General features: G+C 35.5%; 1 protein-coding gene across 11 annotated transcripts in view; it reads left to right on the forward strand.

Moving 5' to 3' along the window:
* FAM172A (family with sequence similarity 172 member A) overlaps positions 1 to 19,759 on the forward strand; it is a 425,633-nt gene that overhangs the window by 8,499 nt on the left and 397,375 nt on the right. The window contains exon 2 of one of the 11 annotated variants that reach the window (XM_038532331.1): positions 11,922 to 11,993. The exons of the other annotated variants lie outside the window; for them this stretch is intronic. The gene's annotated coding sequence lies outside the window, so the exon portion shown is untranslated. The remainder of the gene's footprint in view (positions 1 to 11,921; positions 11,994 to 19,759) is intronic. 11 annotated transcript variants of the gene reach the window in all.

Below are 19,759 nucleotides of genomic sequence, written 5' to 3' on the forward strand. Positions count from 1 at the left end.
GGACAGGCATAGGATAACTGCTATAGATAGTCTCATTCTAAAAGGGGAAAAAATGGAAGATGCAAAGGTGTCACTGATTCATAGCAATTCTGAGGTCCAGATGGGCAAATAATGGAAGTTTTTTGGTTAGATATCAAACCTGAGAATAATTCTTCAAGATTCTTAGCCTTGCCTTCTGTACTTTTCCTTGTACCTCTGTCTTTTTTCATGAAAGATTACAGATGTTTCCCAGGTGAGTAGTTTTCTTTGCCTGCTTTCTGTCACTAGATTTTGGGGTCCAAAAGTCTTTCTTCATTTAAGATATATTAAATCTTTTATATATTAAATTAAAAGATATATTAATCTTATATGAATCTTATGGATGTTATGTGAATTCTATTGATACACATTCCTTTGAGCAAGTCACACTTAACACCTTTTTTTTTTTTTTTTTTTTTTTAGATAAATCTTTGTATACCTTGGGCTCTTTGTAACAAGGCTTACGGATAGTGCCCTTAATTTTGTAGAAGCTTTATTGTTTGAGAAGATCAATAAGGCACATTCTAAAGTCTTTAGAGAGCCTTTTGGCTGACTAATAGTCTGAGGCATTATCTTTAATATTTTTGAAGTTTTAATGAAAGATTTTTCAGTCATTCCCCTAGCCTCATCTCTGAACAATGTTTCTCTGGTAGTGCCCTGGATATTTTCTTTGCTTATAAAACATTTCTTAATTTTAGCATCATTTGCTTAGTTTTTTTTTAATAGATTTTATTTTTTTTAGAACAGTTCTAGGTTCACAGCAAAATTGAGTAGAAAGTTAAGAGATGTCCTGTATACCTCCTGCTCCTACACTTGCACAGCCTCTTCCATTGTCAATATTCCACATCAGAGTGGTGCATTTGTTACAACTGATTAACCTATGTTGACATATCATTATCATCTCAAATCCGTAGTTTACATTAGGGTTCAGTCATGGTGTTATACATTCTATGATTCAGGCAAATGTGTAATGATGTGTGTATCTACTGTCATAGTATTGTAGAGAGTAATTTTACTGTGCTTAAATAGTTTCATTGCCTTGTTTATCCCTCCTTCCCCCCAGCCCCTGCCAACCACTAAACTTTGGACTGTCTCTATAGTTTTGCCTTTTCCAAAATGTCTTATCGTTGTAATCATATAGCATGTAGCCTTTTGGATTGGCTTCTTTCACTTAGCAATAGGCATTTAAAGTTCCTTTTCTATTTTTTCATGTCTTGAGAGGGTTTGTTCATTTGTTTTTTTACTGCTTAATAACCCATTGTATGGATGTCCAACAGTTGATTTATTCATTTAGGTACCAAAGGACATTTTGGTTGTTTATAAATTTGGCAATAATGAATAAAGCTATTATAAACATCTGTGTGCAGATGTTTGTGTGGACAGAAGTTTTCAACTCATTTGGGTAAATACCAAGAAGCAGGATTCCTGGATTGTATGGTGAGAGTAGGTTTAATTTTGTAACAAACTGCTAAATTAGTTTCCAACATGGCTGTACCATTTGAATTCTTATCGACTATGAGTGAGAGTTTCTATTGCTCTATATCCTTGCCAGCATTTCCTATTGTTACCCTATAGGCATTTGTTCTTTTTAATTTTTTTTTTTTTTCATTTGTTCTTTTTAATAGATACGTAGTAGTACCTCATTGTTGTTTTAATTTACAATTCGTAATGACATATGATGTTTAGGATCTTTTCATAAGCTTATTTGCCATCTGTATATTTTCAGTGAAGCATCTATTCAGGCCTTTGGCCCAGTTTTTTTTTTGTTGTTTTTAAGAGTTCTTTGTGTATTTTAGATAAGATACCTTTACTAGATACGTCTTTCGTAAATATTTTCTCTCAGTTTGTGGCTTGGCTTTTCACTTACTTGATAGTATCTTTTGTAGAGGAAATCTTGTCTCCTTTTTGTTTAACAGCCCTTTCATTATTTTCTTTCTCACTTATCAAGTTTTACTCTAAGCAGTAAAACGAACCAGGTGGCATATTCAACACTCTGGTTGGAAATTTCTTTAGCTAGATCAGCCACTTTGTTAGTCATATTTTCTGCTTTTTGTATGACTCCATGGGACAGTGTTGCTAAAGTTTCTGCCACTACTTAACAAGGATTCCCCCTTCCTCAGATTTCCAATAACATTTGCATTTTTGCAAGTCCTCACCCATAGACTTATCAGAGATCATGGGACATCTATAAACAGGTTCCTCAGGGTGCTTTGGGCTTTGTCTAACACTCTCAGAGCTCCCTGCCTGGTTCCAAAGCCCCTCTCACATCTTAAGTTTTCAATATGGCTGTGACTCCGCTTCCAGGTACCAAAATTTGTATCTGTTGCTGCCCTAAAAGAGACCCTTATGTTGTACAGTCTCATTTCTAAGGTTGCTTTAAAATAAATCATGTAGAGGATCGTATTACAGCACAATCTGAATTTGCAACCTTGAAGAAAGGGTTGGGTCCTTATATAGGTACCTTTGGGCAGATTGTGATGGAGCTAGGAACCTTGGATCTTTAAATTATGTTGAACTTCCTTTGCCAGTGGAAGCAGCCCTTCTACTCCTTCCTAGGAGGTCTGTCTCCCATGGCCTAAAGACCCTATGATGTCCCCTAAGGTTGTTGCCTGCAATGGACTGCTGATCTTCTTGTCATATTCTTGTCATCTTTCATTGCTTCTAGACCTATAATCAGCCTTGAGTCCACCCAGGCCCTGGAGGGTGAGGTATAAAATTTAAACCAGGAAGAAATGTGATACACACCAAAATAATTTGAAAGTTCTGTCATTTTGAGGAATATGTATGGAAATGGATTCTAAGAATGTGAAGTCGGGGATCCCTGGGTGACGCAGCGGTTTGGCACCTGCCTTTGGCCCAGGGCGCGATCCTGGAGACCCGGGATCGAATCCCACATCGGGCTCCCGGTGCATGGAGCCTGCTTCTCCTTCTGCCTCTCTCTCTCTCTCTCTCTCTCTCTCTCTCTCTCTCTGTGACTATCATAAATAAATAAAAATTTAAAAAATGTAGTCTATTAAGAATGTGAAGTCAAGTGAAAGGAATATTGGATCAGGCAATAGTGGTGTGCCTGTGTGTGGTGGGGCTGCTGCTGGCAGATAGGATGTCAGGAAATCCTGTAAGGATTATGCTATTAAGAGGATACTCCTAACAGTTCACTTAGGAAATGAGAAATGTTGGGTACCTAAATGAAGACAACAGAGTTGGGGATCAGAAAGAAGGAACTGATGCTCTCTGCTCTTCTCACATACTTTTTTAGCACTTGCTGATTAATTATTTAATGTCTTCTTTCACTAGACAAAGCTATTCAATTATTAGGACCACTTATTTTTGTAACAGCATGAGCAACAGCAAACATTATATGCTGGGCATTATTGTAAGCACCTAACATACTTTAATTACTTTGATCACCACACCTACTCTTTAAGTAAGAACTAATATTAAATACATTTTTTAGATGTGGAAACAATGTTACTCTGTTGAGGATCCTTAAGAACCCTCAGGTTTGATGATTTGCTGGAAGAACTCCCAGAACTCAGAAAAGCTGTTATATTCATGGTTTCAGTTTATTACAGTGAAAGGATACAGATTAAAATCAGCAAAGAGAAAAAGCATGTAGGGCAGGAGTCCAGGAAACACAAAGCACTAGCTTCCACTTGTCTTTCAATACAGTCATATGGAAAGTGCTCAATTTCCCAAACACTGTGTAACAAGTGCAAAGTCTTACTAGGAAGGCTCTCCTGAGCCATGGAGTCCAGGTTTTGTTGTTGTTGTTGTTGTTTTTCTTTTAGGGGTTGTCATGTTAGTCACCTAGGCATGGAGTGCCCCCATAATTGGCAATTACTCAGTTTCTAGCCCCCACAGAGATAAAACTAATACAGCTTGCTGCGGGACTCAGGTGGGTGAAAGCATGCACTCACCGTAAGTCACATGGTTAGAATAAACTATATGACATGGCCCATGGCTTCAGGTATACAAAGACACTCTTACTTTTATCAGGCATGATATTCCAAGGGCTTATTGGTTATTTCTTAGAAGCCAGTCAAGGGACAGCCCTCTTTAGAAGATACAGGGTTTGAACACCTTAAGCCTGTGCAGTTAACCTTTTACTGCACAGCTGAAGGATAAGTAACTTGCCTTCTGAAATACATAGAATAGATGACTGAGTTAAAATTTAAACAGAGGCATTCCGGCTCTACTATCAGTTGTTTTAACCATATACTCTATTGCCTTTTGGCATCTCTTCTGTCAAACATAAAATCTGGTATATTTGAAGCAGTTAATAAATTTTCATTAAGTGAATGAATGAAAAGATAGTAGGAAACTGTAGGCTGGTTCAGCTGATTTAATAAAGGTCATTGATGTTAGAGCTTTTTTTAATCTTTGTGAAATATCACATGTCTATGTCTACTCCCAAGCTCTCTAAGTCTATAACAGTTATTAGACGCTTGCTGAAGATCAGTGTAAGTTTCTTTTTGCCCTCTTCATGTGTGTAAATATTGCTCAATTGCCTGGAGAGTAAGATTGGAAATCTAATTATTTCCAATGTATTAATAAAGTATATGACTGCTTGAAATTTCTATATTTAGAGCTATTTTTTTGGTTTACGGTCTTATGAATTCCTTAATAGCAGTTATAATTGCACTCAGAGCTAAATACTTGTGATGATTAAGGTTTTTTTTTTTTTTTTTTTGTATTCATGTGTATTAGCTGATCGCTTGGAATAAATAATAAGGTTTGACTGTAATGTAAAGAAATAATTCCTTCTCTAGTAGTTTATATATTTCTCAAATTTTTCTACCCATGTGAAACATGGGTACTATTTCCATACTACTATATATAGTAGTATTTTCCATACTACTATAACATGTAAACATTTTAGAAAAAGAGAATAAATCATACCAGTTACAATTTTGGTTTTTTTTTTAGAGATTTTATTTATTCATGAGAGACACAGAGAGAGGCAGAGACATAGGCAAAGGGAGGAGAAGCAGGCTCCATGCAGGGAGCCCTATGCGGGACTGGATCCCAGAACATGATCTCAGGATCATGTCTTGAGCTGAGGGCAGATGCTCAACTGCTGAGCCACCCAGGCGTCCTCCAGTTACCATTTTTAACATTTAAAAGCTCCTTCCTTTTATCTGTTATAACCTTATTAACATATAATTGAAGTACAATAAACTTTACACATTTAAAATAATTTGGTCTGTTTTGGCACACATCCATGAAACTATCATCACAATCAAAATAATGAATGTGTCTATCACCTCCAAATGTTTTTTCATGTCATTTTTCAGTGGTCATTTGTATATTTCTTTTAAAATTTTTGCCTGCTTTTCTTTTGAAATCTATTAAATTTAATTTATTTTTAAATTTCAGTATAGTTAACATACAGTGCTATGTGGTTTGGTTTCAAGTGTACAGTGTGGTGATTCAACAATTCTATACATTACTCAGTGCTCCTTAAGATGGGTGAACTCTTAATCCCCTTCACTTATTTCATATAACCACCTCCCCCCCGCCTACCTCCCCTCTGGTAACCATCTGTTTGTTCTCTAGTTAAGAGTATGTTTTTTGGTCTGTCTCTATCTTTCCTTTGTTTGGTTTCCTAAATTCCATATATGAAATCATATGGTATTTTTCTTTCTCTGACTGGCTTATTTCACTTAGTGTTATGCTCTCTAGCTCCATCTACTTTGTTGCAAATTGCAAGATTTCATTTTTTTTTAAAGATTTTATTTATTTATTTGCGAGAGAGACAGAGATTGCAACAGAATAGCAAGAGAGAGCACAAGCAGGGAGGAGAGGGAGAAGCAGGCTCTCCACTGAGCAGGGAACCTGACCTGGGGCTGGATCCCAGGACCTTGGGACTACAGCCTGAGCTGAAGGCAGATGCTTAACGGACTGAACCATCCAGGTGCCCTGATTTCATTATTTTTTATGGCCAAATAATATTCTTTGTGTGTGTGTGCGTATGTGTGTATATACACACATACGCACACACACACATATATATATATACAAATTTTATATACATAACATATATATACAAATTTTATATACATAACATATATATACAAATTTTATATATATACATATATATACAACTCTTCTTTATCCATTCATATATGCGTGGACAGTTGGGCTATTTGTCTCTTATAAATAATGCTGCCATAAACATGAAGGTGCATATATCCTTTTGAATTATTGTCTTTGTATTTTTTGGGTAAATACCCATTAGTGTGATTACTGGATCATAGGGTAGTTCTCGTTCGTGTTCCTTTTCTTTTTTTTAAGAGGAAGAGGCAGGGTAGGGGGAGAAGGAAAGGGAGAGAGAGAATGTAAAGGGGACTCCTTGCCCAGCCCAGAGCCAGATATGGGACTCAGTCTTATGACCCTGAGATCATGACCTGAGCCAAATCCAGGAGTCAAACGCTTAACTGACTGAGCCACCTAGGCACCCAGGTAGTTCTGTTTTTAATTTGTTGGGGAACCTCCATACCGTTTTCCACAGTTGCTGCGCCCGTTTGCATTCCCACCAGCAGTGAATAAAGGTTCCTACCTCTCCACATCTTTGACAACACTTGTTTCTTAGGTTTCTGATTTTAGCCATTCTGACAGGTGTGAGGTGATCTCATTATAGTTTTGTTTTTTTAAAAGATTTTATTTATTTATTCATGAGAGACACAGAGCGAGGCACAGAGAGAAGCAGGCTCCATGCAGGGAGCCCAGTGTAGAACTTGATCCCAGGACTGCATGATCATGCCCTGAGCCAAAGGCAGATGTTCAACTGCTGAGTCACCTGGATGTCCCAATCTCATTATAGTTTTGATCTGCATTTCCCTGATGATGAGTGATGTTGAGAATCTTTTCATGCATCTGTTGGCCATGTGGATGTCTTCTTGGAGAAATGTCTGTTCATGTCTTCTGTCCATTTTTTAATTGGATTATTTATTTTGGGGTATTGAATTGTATAAATTCTTTATATATTTTGGATACTAACCCTTTATAGGATATTTCATTTGCAATACCTTCTCCCATGCTGTAGGTTTTATTTTAATTTTGCTGATCGTTTCCCTTGCTGTGCAGAAGCTTTTTATTGAGATGTATTCCCAGTAGTTTGTTTTTGCTTTTGTTTCCCCTGCTTCAGGAGACATATCTAGAAAGATGTTGCTACATCCAGTGTCAGATATATTACTGCCTGTTCTCTCCTAGATTTTTATGGTTTCAGGTCTCAGATGGAGGTGCTTAATTCATTTTGAGTTTATGTTTGTGTATGGTGTAAGAAAATGGTCCAGTTTCATTCTTTTGCATGTAGATGTCCAGTTTTCCCAACACCCTTTGTTGAAGAGACTCTTTTTCCATCGCTTATTCTTGCCTTTGTTGTTGAAAATTAATTGACATATAGTTGTGGTTTTATTTCTAGATTTTCTATTCTATTCCATTGATCTATGTGTCTGTTTTTATGCCAGGACCATGCTATTTTAATTGCTGTAGTTTTGTAGTATAACTAGAAATCTGGAGTTGTGATACCTCCAGCTTTGTTTTTCTTTTTCAAGATTCTGTTGGCTATATGAGGTCTTTTGTGGTTCCATACAAATTTTAGGATTTTTTTGTCCTCGTTCTGTGAAAAATGCTGTCAATATTTTATTAGGGATTGTATTAAATCATCAGGTTGCTTTGGGTAGTATGGACATTTTAACAATATTTGTTCTTCCACTCCATGAGCATGGGATATATTCCCTTAATCTTTGTGTTGTCTGCAGTTTCTTTCATCAGTGCTTTATAGTTTTCAGAGTACAGGTTTTTCACCTCCTAGGTTAAGATTATTCCCAGATATTTTATTCTTTTGGATACAATTATAAATGGAATTGTTTTCTTATATCTCTTTCCATTTTGTCATTATTAGTGTATAGAAATGCAGTGGATTTCTGTACATTGATTTTGTATGCTGTGACTATACTGAATTCATTTATCAATTCTAGTAGTTTTTCGGTGGAATCTTTAGGGTTTTCTAGATATAGTATCATGTCATCTGCGAATAGTGGAAGTTTTACTTATTCCTTGCCAATGTGGATTCCTTTTATTCCCTTTGTTATCTAATTCCTGTGGCTAGACTTCCAGTACTATGTTGAATAAAAGTGGTCAGAGTGGACATCCTTTTCTTGTTCCTGACCTTCGGGAAAAACTCTCAGTATTTTCCCATTGGGTATGATGTCTGCTATGGGTTTTTCATAAAGGCCTTTACTATGTTGAGGTATGTCTTCTCTAAACCTACTTTGTTGAGGGATTTTATCACAAATGGATGTTGTACTTTGTCACATGCTTTTTCTGCATCTGTTGAGATGATTATAGGGTTTTTATATTTTCTTTTATTGATAAGATGTATCATGTGGACTGATTTATGAATATTGAACTGCCTTTCTATCCTGGGAATAAATCCCACTTCATTGTGGTGAATTATTGTTTTAACATATTGTTGGATTTGGTTTGCTCATATTTTGTTTAGGATTTTTGCATCTATGTTCATCAGAGATATTGGCCTGGGGTTTTTTGTTTGTTTTGTAGTGTCTTCTTCTAGTTTTGGTATCACAGAAATATTGGGCCCCATAGAATGAATTTGGAAGTTTTTCTTCCTCTTCTATTTTTTAGAATGGTTTGAGAAGAAGAGATATGAAATGTTTGGTAGAATTTACCTGTGTAGCTCTCTTGTTCTGACTTTTGTTTGTTTTGCCTACTTCCAGTTGGGTTATTCTTATTATGCAATTTTAAGAGTTCTTTCCTTAATTTGATACAAGCCTTTTTTTCTAATATATCTTTTACAAATATTTTCTTCAAGTATGTGGCTTTTTCACTTTTTAATGTTATTTTATGAATGTTTTTAAATTTTAATGAGACACAGCTTACTAATTTTTTTTTCTTTTCTGTTTCATGTTTTTTTGTTTTGTTTTATACCTAAGAAACCTTTATCTACTCCAAGGTTACAAAGATTTTTCCTGTGTTTTGTTCTGAATTTTTATAATTTTAGGTATTATATCCACATCTGTGATCTATTTTGAGTTACTCTTTATGTATAATGTGAAGTAAGAGTTGGTTTTTTTTTTTTAAAGATTTTATTTATCCATGAGACACACACACACACAGAGAAAGAGAGAGAGAGAGAGAGAGGCACAGACACAGGCAGAGGGAGAAGCAGGCTCCATGCAGGGAACCCGATGTGGGACTTGATCCCCGGTCTCCAGGATCACACCCTGGGCTGAAGGCGGCGCTAAACCGCTGAGCCCCGCTGGCTGCCCAAGAGTTGGTTTTTATCTTTTTCCATACAGATACTCAATTGAGTCAACACTGTTTATTGAAGACTTTCCTTCTGTTGACTATATCTTTGTTGGAAATCAATTGACTTTGTATTTGCCTATTTATAGACTCTGTTCGGCTTTTTTAAAATATGTATTATCTTTTTTTTTTTCAATCAATACCAAACTGTTTTCATTACTATAGCTTTATGATAATTTTTAAAATTAGATAGGGTACTTCGTCCACTTTGTTCTGCTGTGAGATTTTTTTCTATGTCTTCTGCATTTCTATATGAATTTTAGAAATAACTTTTCCAATATCCATAAAATAGCCTCCTGTGATCTGATTGGGATTGTGTTGAATTTATAAATCAGTTTGGGGAGGAACAGCATCTTAAAAATAGTGAGTTTTCTAATCCCTGAAAGTGATATTTCTTTCCATTTATTCAGGATTTTTTTCCCAATAAAGTGATTTTTAATGTAGCATTCTTGGATACCTTTTCTTTTTCTTGTATACCTTCTATTAGCTTTATTTTTAGGAATTATGTTTTTGCCACCACTGAAATGATTTTTTCTATATTTCTGATTGTTCTGGATTTTTATGTACCTGTATTTTATATGAATACAATTGAATTTTATACATTTGCTTTGTATTCTCTCACCTTTTAAAATTTGTTGAAGTAGTCATTTTTTTTTTTTTAGTTTCTATAGGATTCTCCATGTAAACGGTCACATAAATGCAATTAAAGATAGTTTTACTTTTTTCTTCCAATCTCTGAGCCAATCCCCACTCCCTCATAGCAGCAATGACTTAAGCATTATGTATAGGGCACGCAGATTATCAATGTGTCCAGAGCTCACTTTATAATAAATTTGTGAACAAAGCCAGTCAAATACTACATTTTATTTACCATATCCACATTTATGTCTTTCAGTTCACTTAATGATAAAAGTAGGTATTCATAAATTAATTGGCAAAGGCAATCAAATGCTGCATTTTATATACCTATCCACATGTATTTCTCTTAGTACAGTTAATGGTGAAAATGGGCATTCCTGCCTTGTTCCTGATCTCAAGAAGAAAGAATTTAGTTTTTCAACATTTTTTTTTAAATTTATTTATGATAGTCACACACACAGAGAGAGAGGCAGAGACACAGGCAGAGGGAGAAGCAGGCTCCATGCACCGGGAGCCCGACGTGGGATTCGATCCCGGGTTCCAGGATTGCGCCCTGGGCCAAAGGCAGGCGCCAAACCGCTGCGCCACCCAGGGATCCCATTTTTGATTCTGTACTCATTACTCAGTGCTTTTGCAGTCATACTGTTCTCTACCCTGATAATTTGTCTTCTCTCAGGGAAGACACTCCTCTGATTTAGGGAGCTTTAAGTTGTGTGTGTTACTGTCTTTTAACACCAAGTATGATTTGAAAAGTAACTGCCTATGTGGTATTTATAGTTTGCTATACATCATTAAAATTAAAATGCAGAATTTAGATGTGGATAGGGCACATGTGTTATTTTATTGATTTTGTTCAGTAATTTATTATATAGTGAACTTTGGAAAACATTGATAATCTATGTCTGCCCTACATATAATGCCTAAAACATCATAGATTGCTGAAATGAGCCGAAGGGTTACACATTCTAACTTGTAGTTATTTGCTATTAGTTTTCCACTACTGCAGCTAATTTACCATATTGGTAAATTTGGTATTTTGGTAAATTGACTATTAGGTAGAGATGGTTAGGGTGTAGATGGAATGCAATCCTGGATTAATTTTTTTTAATTTGATTTTTCTACTCTCTTCCATATACCTGGCATTGCAAAATCAAGTGCCTGGAGTAGAAAATCAGAGTTAAAATGTCAGAATTTGTTACATTCAAATGTTTACAAATGGTTTGAAATCTTGCGGTTCTTTCCCATTTATGAGTCAGTTTGCCATCATCTGTCATATATCCTATATACATAAAACAGCTAAGATTGTTTATGTGTTAACCTAATGGGAGAAGTTGCAGGAGTGTTATTTGAGAGGGATGTCTTTTTGCTCTTCTACTATTTTCCTCTTTCTTGAAAAGTTTCTCATTGGATCAGTCTTGTACTTTCATTGAGCCATATGATTATTAAAAGATAGTATATTCATTTTCCATGCAGCTCTGTTTATGCATCCTTAAAGTTTTCTGGTCTACTATACATTTCAGAACACTCTGAAATCCTAAAATCAGTCTTAAACTTAGAAAAAGATGGAAGATTCTGCCTATGTCTCAACCCAGTAATGAAGTGATACTGTGTTTCCTTACAGCTATTATTTTTTAGATTGTATTCCTTCCTTCTGAATGCGGCCCTGATTACAAATATTATGTAAACCCTCCGTTTCTATGTGACTGTTGTCTCTACTGTGTATTACTGCTTCCTGAATGAGACCTTGACTATACACATCATCTAAATCCTGTGATATCCTCTAATAGTCTCTCTCTTTATTATTTAAGTGATTAATCTAAATTAGCTACTAGGCCTCATTTGAAAGAGTATCATTTAGTATTACTTGTTTACTAAATTGTATAAATGCAGTTTCAAAAATGAAGTAAGGACTCTTTTTTTTTTTTTTTTTAAAGATTTTATTTATCTATTCATGAGAGACACAGAGACAGAGAGAGAAGCAGAGGGAGAAGCAGGCTCCACACAAGGTACTGGATGCGGGACTTGATCTCAGGACCCCAGGACCACGCCCTGGGCCGAAGGCAGATGCCAAACCGCTGAGCCACCCAGGGATCCCCAAGGACTCTTTTTTGCATTAGTTATCCTTACTTCCTCCATTTTGGGGTGATGTTATCTGCTTTTATAGGCTTTGATTATGTTGCAAAGCCCTACTGGTGACAACATTTATGAACTCATATTATGTAAGAAATGCCAAGATGTGAAAGGCACAATGCTTATCCTCTGAGAGATGATACGACTTGTACATAGATGACTGTAATGTAAAATACAAAGAGCTAAAATTCATGAAGTACTTCTGAGAGTACAGTATTTGAGGAAAACGTTTCAGGAAAGGTAATAAGTGAAAAGTGTCAGAGTAGAAATACTTCATGTCCTAAAATTTAAACTTTTTTTTTTTTTAAGATTTTATTTATTTATTCATGAGAGACACAAAAGGAGAGAGACAGAGACACAGGCAGAAGGAGAAGCAGGCTCCATGCAGGGAGCCGGATGCGCGACTCAATCCTGGGTCCCCAAGATCATGCCTTGGGCTGAAGGCGGCGCTAAACCGCTGGGCCACTGAGGCTGCCCTAAACTTTATTTTTAATTAAACATGAATTTTATTATGAAAGATATAGAAGAAACAAAATCTGAGTAAAATGAAATAACACATTGTAGTAAAGATTACTCTAAAAATAAAAGGTTTTTTCGTTAGAGAGTCTTAGACATAAACATTAAAATGTATTTCTCTCAGAGCCCAACCACCTTTTGTTTTCTCTAAGGGTTGGCCTAATAGCAACAGCAGCACAATTTTTTTTTTAATTTTTATTTATTTATGTTAGTCACAGAGAGAGAGAGAGGCAGAGACATAGGCAGAGGGAGAAGCAGGCTCCATGCACCGGGAGCCCGATGTGGGATTCGATCCCGGGTCTCCAGGATCGCGCCCTGGGCCAAAGGCAGGCGCCAAACCACTGCACCACTTAGGGATCCCAGCAGCACAATTTTTAAAGCAATAGTCATTTATGTTTGTTGTCATTAATTTCAACCTTTCAACACATATTTACCTACAGAGTTACAGAGCTATTGGTAATCTTATTTATTAAGATGTCTTATTGCCTAACACATGTTTTGAATTTTTGCCAAACATTTGGGTGAGGTTTTCTTTATGCTTTACATTCTGTACTAACAAAGCTTTGGTTTATTGTTGGTAAGTGAATACTTCAGGCATTTTTCCATATATATTTTCCCATATATTTTCTCTCCAGGTTTAAAGTCCTGTTAATATTAGGGAGATCTAAAAATTAAAACATAAAAAATTAAGGGCCAAGTATTTACTTCATAAAATTCCATTTTTTCCCCATTTTTACCAAAGTCCTAAAATAGTTTCCCTATACTTTTCTCCCCTATACTTTTAAAACATTAATAATATTAAAGTATTTTAGAAACACATCTTTGATATAGTATGTGTCATTTTAATTGATAGCCTTGTTAAATTTTTCTTTTTGCACAAGTGTCTGAGTTATATTATTTCTGTATTTGTTGTTGCCAATTTTTCTTAAGATCCATTTTCTTAGTTTAGGTGTACCCTACTCACTTGAATATCTTGTCGGATGAATTTTTGTGTCCCTCTAGTGAAAGTATTTCAGACTTTACTCTGCACTTCATTTCTTGCTTTTCCTTCTGAATGGTTACTCAGAACTGGCAGTTTTGTTGGCTCATTGATTAAACGCAGTAGGATTCTTGAGTTGAAGAAGTCAATTCTAAAATATTGATTGTGTAAGGAATCATTTTAAATGGGAAGGGAGTTATGTTTAGAATTGTTTCAGGACTTTATACAAGCCTGGTGTCTATTGTATAGTATATAACCACTGTTAAAATAGAAACTGGGAATGTGAAAGAGATAGCTTCCCTGCCCTTCCAGTTCTGTGATTTATGTTTTGAATCTTTATTTAAACTTGCTTTATATAATAAATCTGTTAGTGATCTGTAAATGGCCAGCACTGAAGGTTTGAAGTGTGAGTGTGTATATGGATATGTGTGTGTGTGTGTGTGTGTGTGTGTGTACGTGGAACACCAGGTTTACATCAAGTATTAAAATATATGAATATTTTCATTAGAAACTAAACCAAACCCTTCAACCACATGAAGAGTAATGCTACAGTCAGATTTCAGGTAGGGTCTAAGTAATACCTGAGGGGTTACTTTTCAAGAAAAATTTGTGGATGGTATTTCAAATGAACAAAATATAAGCTTATTTATTTATTTATTTATTTATTTATTTTTAAAAAAATTTTTATTTATTTATGATAGTCACAGAGAGAGAAAGAGAGAGAGGCAGAGACACAGGCAGAGGGAGAAGCAGGCTCCATGCACCGGGAGCCCGATGTGGGATTCGATCCCGGGTCTCCAGGATCGCGCCCTGGGCCAAAGGCAGGCGCCAAACCGCTGCGCCACCCAGGGATCCCTATAAGCTTATTTAAAATCAAATATAGGCCTTTATATAGTTTGGCTAAGTATTGATGCTAATTCTTTGTTAGTCTAAGCAGCTTTATAATTTTCTTACTGCTAATTTGTGCACCAATAAAAGATGGTGGAATCAACATCTGTTTTTCAGTGAAAGGAAGTTTAACTCTCTTGCAGAAAAAGCAGTGTTTTCAGCATTTGTCATTTAAACAAATAGAAATGAATTTAACAAAATGTTATGTTCAGACAAAGCACCAGATAAAATATTTTATGCTTGTTTTATTCTTATTCTAACATCAAGTCCTCCCTCCAGTGGCTGCTGTTACAGCATTTTCCTTTTTCACCTTATTTTGGAAAGCATGGAATGTTATTACTGTTTTTTTTCCTCAGAATTAAAGCCCATTTTTGTGTCATGTTGAAAAATTGGCAGATGATACTCTGTGGGAAATAGTTTTTTGTGACTAGAGCCCATCGGTTAGTAGTAAAGGGGACAGATTCTTCTGAATTGAGTTCTTAGTCTCCATCTTTCTTTTCTTTTCTTTTCTTTTCTTTTCTTTTCTTTTCTTTTCTTTTCTTTTCTTTTCTTTTCTTTTCTTCTTTTCTTTTCTTCTTTTCTTTTCTTTTTTTCTATCTATCTATCTATCTATCTATCTATCTATCTATCTATCTATCTGCAACACAGAGAGAGACAGAGAGACGCAGAGACACAGGCAGAGAGAGAAGCAGGCTCCAGGCAGGGAGCCCGACGTGGGACTGGATCTCCAGGATCAGGCCCCGGGCTGCAGGCGGTGCTAAACTGCCACGCCACCGGGGCTGCCCAGTCTTTATCTTTCTTTTTCCAGTTGCTTATAACTGCCCCTATGCCTGCATAAAAAATTTTAATCACTTATATATTCTCAAAGGCCAATTTTACTAATTATACTTTTAGAGGCAATATACGAAACAATGAACAAAAACATAAATGACATTTGACATTTTCAGAAATGCATCCTTATATTTTTACATATTTTAGTGTAAAGTTGTTGAATGTTATTTTTAATAGATGTTTTAAAAAACATTTACAGTTTATTTATTTATTTATTTAAAAGATTTTATTTATTTATTCCTGAGAGACAGAGAGAGAGAGACACAGACACAGGCAGAGGGAGAAGCAGGCTCTACGCAGGGAGCCCAACGTGGGACTTGATCCCGTGTCTCCAGGATCACACCCTGGGCTGAAGGCGGCGCCAAACCACTGAACCATTGGGGCTGCCCAGTTTATCTTTTTAAATAACTGGTGCCAGCGCTTTTGAGGAAATCAGTTTTTATTCAGAAAATTAGTTTCATTTCAAAATATGCAATGAATCAATTGGATTTTAGATTGGATACAATATTTTATTGATATCTGCAGTTTACTCAATAACCTGTTTATTCTGGGACGCCTGGGTGGCTCAGTGGTTGAGCTTTGCCTTTGGCTCAGATCATGATCCCTGAGATCCCCATCTCAGAGATAATCATTATTCTGAATTTTGTGTTTTTCTCTTGATTTTTCTTATAGTTTTATTACCTAAATTGTGATACCTATAAATTGTTTTAGTTTAGTTTGTTTTTGAGCTCTAGATAAATATTATATTGTCTGTAGTTTCTTAAGTTGTTAACTCAATATTATTTGAAAATTTAGAGAATTTATCCATATTTTTGAGTGTTATTGTGATTTATTCACTTTGACTATTATATAGTATCCACCTCTATTAATACATTGCAATAGATTTGCCCTCCTATAATTGGAGAACAACCCTTTCCAGTTTTGGTTGCCAGACTCTAAGATAGTCCCAGTGATTTTTGCTTCTTGATATCCATGCCTTTGTATAGACCCCTCCTGCATTGAACAGGATTGCTTCCTGTGCTGGTTGAGTGTCAAGGAAGTGATGCTGAGGGCAGCCCCGGTGGCGCAGTGGTTTGGCGCCGCCTGCAGCCCAGGGTGTGATCCTGGAGACCGGGATCGAGTCCCACATCGGGCTCCTTGCATGGACCCTGCTTCTCCCTCTGCCTGTGTCTCTGCCTCTCTCTCTCTCTCTCTCTGTGTCTCTCATGAATAAATAAATAAAATCTTTTATTTATTTATTTATTTTAATAAAAAGGAAGTGATGCTGAGACTTTGGCAGCTTTCCCCTTGCTCTCCTGGGCCTTTCTCAGAGGCCACGTCTTGGTAATCCTCAAGCCGACTTGTGAAGAAGCCCATGTGGGAGGGAATGAGGCTTCCAACAGCAATGGGTATCAATAACTTATCTGTGTGAGTTACCTGTATCTTTAGCCAGGCCTTAAGATGATTGCAGACCTGTCCGATATATCTTACTTGTAGCCTCATGAGCCAGATTCAGGACCTCCCAGATGGGCTGCTCTCAGATTTGTGATCTACAGAAACTGTAAGAGATTATGATAAGTGTTTATTATTTTTGGCAACTACATTTTGAAGTAATTTATTATATAGTTATAGATAATGAATAAACTGGCTTTTTGATGACATGAATATTCTATGAACATTTACATACCTGTCTTATTGTCTGCATGAACAGGACCAGGTACTGAATCAAGATATAAGATTGTTGGATTAAGATTATAAGAATTTTAATTTGGAAATATCATGCCAGTTTTTTGAAAATTTTTACACTAATGTATATTTTGCTGTTTTTTAAAATGGTAGTTGGAATTTTTTTCAGTATGTTTGTGTATGTAATCTCCATACCCAGTATGGAGCTTGAACTCACAACCCCTGATCAAGAGTCACATGCTCTTCTAACTGAGCCATCCAGGTCTCCCTACTAATTTATATTTTGCTTAGCAGTATGAATAAGAATTTCCCTTTGACTCCATTCTCTTTCACTTCTGATATTGTCAGACTTCTTAATTATTTCTAGTCTAGCAGGTGTAAAATAATACACATTTTTTCCTTGCTCCAGTTTCATAATAGTAGTTTCCTATATTTTCCCTAAAAGTTTAAAGTTTTACATTATGCCCTTAATCCATTCAAAATTGATCTTTATGTAAGGAGTGAGGTAAGTATCATTTATTTATTTCTATATAGTAGTTAACCAGTTGTCCCAATTGAAAAGTCCATTCTTTCTCCAGTGATCTATTAGTGTCATCTGTGTCACATGAATCTGTTATATAGATATGTTTTGTAGTTCTGTTGATCAATTTATTTATTCCATTAGTAATGACTTACTGTGTTACTTATGATGATACCTAGTAAGGCAAGTCTTCCTATAATATTCTTCTTTAGAAGTGTGTTTTAAATATTCTTGGCTATTCTTCTTAGAACTTTTTGAATTAGTTTTTCCAAATTTTGTTGGGTTTGAGTGGAATTATATTGAATCCACTTATCAGTTAGAGAAAAATTGATATCTTTAGAGTCTTGGGTTTTCCTGTCCGTGAATATGATACATCTTGTCATATATTTCAGTCTTATTAATGTCTTTCAATAACATTTTATCAATTTGTGCATATAGGTTTAACACATATTTTGTTGGACTTATTCTTTGTAGGTTTTTATTTTTTGCATTTAAAAATGATGTCTTTTTTAAAAAAATTATGCTTTATAACTATTGTTGGTGTTTATAAATATACTTTGTTTTTATATAAAAATCACTTTAGCCATCATGCTATATTCTTTTTATTTCTAATAATAGACTTAAATACTCTTCATTTTTGATCTAGAAATTTTTGTTCCTTGGCTCTTCTTATTTTGTTTTGTTGTTTTGTGTAGTCATATTACCTGCAAATAAAAACTTTCTCTTTTCAATCCTGATACATTTTTATTTACTTTTTCATATTTTATACTAGTAGAACCCCCAGAAAACTTTGATTAGAAGTAAAAAGTAGTAAAGTGGTAATGATGGGCATTCTTTTCTGATACCTGATTTTATTTTATTTTTATTTTTTTAAAGATTTTTATTTATTCATGAGAGACAGAGAGAGAGAGAGAGAGAGAGAGAGAGAGAGAGGGAGGGAAGGGCAGGCAGAGGGAGAAGAAGGCTCCATGCAGGGAGCCTGACATGGGACTTGATCCCAGGTCTCCAGGATCATGCCCTGGCCCGAAGGTGGCGCTAAACCGCTGAGCTACCCGGGCTGCCCTGGTGCCTGATTTTAAAAGGAATGTTTTTAATATATTACCATGAAGAGCAATTTTACTGTATTTTTGTTTTGTTGAACCTCTTTATTACATTAAAGGTATTCCTTTTTTCCTCCTTTGCTTTGGCTTCTCTTCCAAAAATAAGTATCAAATTTTATTAAATACTTTTCCTGCAAATATTGAAATTGTTATTTCTTCCTTTATGATAATTTAGTGAGCAACATTTGTAGATATTCTAAGTTTTGTAATGGACCTTCTTTGTTATTCTCAACAGGAGGGTCACTCAGCAGACCTATCTATAATGTTGAAATCTAGTTGTAAAATTCTTGACTCGCACGATCATGGGAAGGGATTCCACCCCTTTGTGCTCATGTAGACAATAGTAATGAGAGCCATCTGGCATACTGTGTTTAAGCATAGGTCTAATAACATAAATGGCTTAACATTCCACACAGTGCCCTTGTGCTGACGACTTCAGTGCCACAGAGTTAATTTCCTGTAATTAATATTGTGGCTAAGTAAGAGTTGTCTTTGTTAGGGCAAAATATTTTATAACGCCAACAGGGTTCAAAGCCCTTTGCTTTTGGAATAAGAGAATTTTGTTGTCTCAAACCCTTTGTTAATTTAGGAAAGGTATGAATTGTGTGTATTGTTTCCCGAATGAAGTAAATAACCACTGTAACTAATATGGTAGTTTAAAATGATGACTTGAGATTCCGAATTCCTAATTCTCTTTTTTTTTAAGATCAGATTTTGTAGTATCACAGCAATATAGAGCCTCCCCACATCTTTCTGAATTCATTGCCTGTTGGTTCCATGATTGGGCGTTGTTGAAATATGGTACAAACGTGAAATTCTAGAAAGTACTATCACTTTATAAAGAATTGGGAAATTCTAGAAGTGAAAAAAATCCATTCTGAAGGCACTTAAATGATAACATTCCTCATTGTTAACACATTTCGGTAAAATCAGACTTCACAGAGATTTTCTCCCTAAGTAAACAACAAAGAATGCACTGTCAGTAGACACTGAATATGAGTGGTACTTAAATGCCTTATTTGCAGTACAAATGTGGTCTCCACTAAGCTTAACTTTACCATTAAATTTTATTGCTGATGTTATTAGTATGGTTTACTGGCATTAAGAGTAAATTGCTTGATTATATGCTTAAGTTTTTCTTTA

This window comes from Canis lupus, chromosome 3 (assembly GCF_011100685.1).
Source record: "Canis lupus familiaris isolate Mischka breed German Shepherd chromosome 3, alternate assembly UU_Cfam_GSD_1.0, whole genome shotgun sequence".
NCBI lineage: Eukaryota > Metazoa > Chordata > Mammalia > Carnivora > Canidae > Canis > Canis lupus.